General features: G+C 40.8%; 1 pseudogene; it reads left to right on the top strand.

The window, feature by feature from the left end:
• Positions 1–225: 225 nt before the first annotated feature.
• LOC106800512 (olfactory receptor 11H6-like) lies at positions 226–1,201 on the top strand (annotated as a pseudogene).
• Positions 1,202–1,654: the final 453 nt, after the last annotated feature.

Below are 1,654 nucleotides of genomic sequence, written 5' to 3'. Positions count from 1 at the left end.
CTCCAAATGGGCCAGAGTATCTGGGAGTTAATGGCATTGCGCCTTTAAGTAAACCCCTTAAATCTCTCTGAATTTCAGTTTCCTTATCTGTAAAAGAGAAGGATAAAACACACCTCCCTGCAGCTGGAAGGGGCATTAGGAAGATCAAATGAGAAAATGTATGCAAAAATACTTCCTACCTCTTCAAGCAATTTGTTAGAAAAATCTACAAATGTTCATTATTACTCACTCCTTGGTTCTTCTGTTTCTCTCACTGCCTTGCAATCCCAGAACACAATGCATTTGGTGACTGAGTTTGTCCTCCTGGGTTTCCCTGGTCAAAGGGAGATGCAGAACTTCTTATTCTCATTAATCCTGGTGGTCAATCTCTTGACTCTGCTGGGGAGTGGAGCTATTGTCTGCGCAGCAAAATGAGACAAGTGGCTTCACATGCCCATGTACATCTTCTTAGGAAACTTTGCCTTCCTAGAGATCTGGTACGTTTCCTCCACTGTCCCAAATATTCTGATCAACATCCTCTCTGAGAAAAAGACCATCTCCTTCACTGGCAGCTTCCTCCAATTCTATTTCTTTTTTTTCACTGGGTACAACAGAGTGTTTCTGCTCATCAGTTATGGCTTATGATTGGTACCTGGCCATCTGTCACCCAATATATTACCCCTCTGTCGTGACTCAAAAGTTCTGTGTGATCCTGGTCAGTGTTTGCTGGGTGAGTGGATTTCTCTGTTATCTAGTCCCCATTGTTCTTAATTCCCAACTTCCCTTCTGTGGATCCAACATCATTGACCACTTCGTCTGTGACCCAGTCCCATTGTTTGCACTAGCCTGTATCCCTGCTCCTTACACTGAGCATATCTGATACACTTTTATCTCAGTGATTACATTTGGGCCCTTCCTCTCCATCTTGGGATCTTACACTCTGGTCCTCAGAGCTGTGCTTTGTGTTTTTTCTGGTTCTGGTTGAACTCAAGCTTTCTCCACATGGGGGTCCCACCTCATGGTGGTGACTCTATTCTATGGAACCCTTATGGCAATGCATGTTAGCCCAACATCAGGACACCCAGAAGGAATACAGAAGATTGTCACATTGGTATACTCAGCAGTGACTCCACTCTTAAATCCCCTTATCTATAGTCTCCGAAACAAAGACATGAAAGATGCCCTAAAGAAAGTCCTAGGATTAAGAATTAACCAAAACTGAGACATGTTTGAAAGACAAGTAGAATTTGTCACTTCTGACCTTCCTTATTTACAACAACAATAGAGAATGGCTTCAGTAAGTCATGTTCTGGGTCACAATTAAGTAGAGGGAGAAACTTATTTTTCACAGTTTCTTAGCAGTTCCAGTTCAGCTCATCAATGATAATTGCTTAATAACACATTTTAAAAATGCATAACCTCACTGACTGATTATATGGTGTTATATATATGTTCTTTTTCTGTGATATATTTTTGCAGGTTCAATATTAGCTGGTGGAAGGAATCAAATACATATGTACCTGAAGCTTTTCAAGGGAGGGTGCAATCTTCTAAATTCAGAAGATAAATATTCTTAAAGACAATGGGTCAAGGGTCCACCAAAAAAAACACCTAGTAATGGACATTTTCCATTGCTTGAGTCTTTCACACCATATACAGAGTATGCTTCATACTT

Source organism: Ceratotherium simum, chromosome 3 (assembly GCF_057802395.1).
Source record: "Ceratotherium simum simum isolate JZ-2026a chromosome 3, ASM5780239v1, whole genome shotgun sequence".
NCBI classification, from domain to species: Eukaryota; Metazoa; Chordata; class Mammalia; order Perissodactyla; family Rhinocerotidae; genus Ceratotherium; species Ceratotherium simum.
This window is presented reverse-complemented; position numbering and strand designations above follow the sequence as displayed.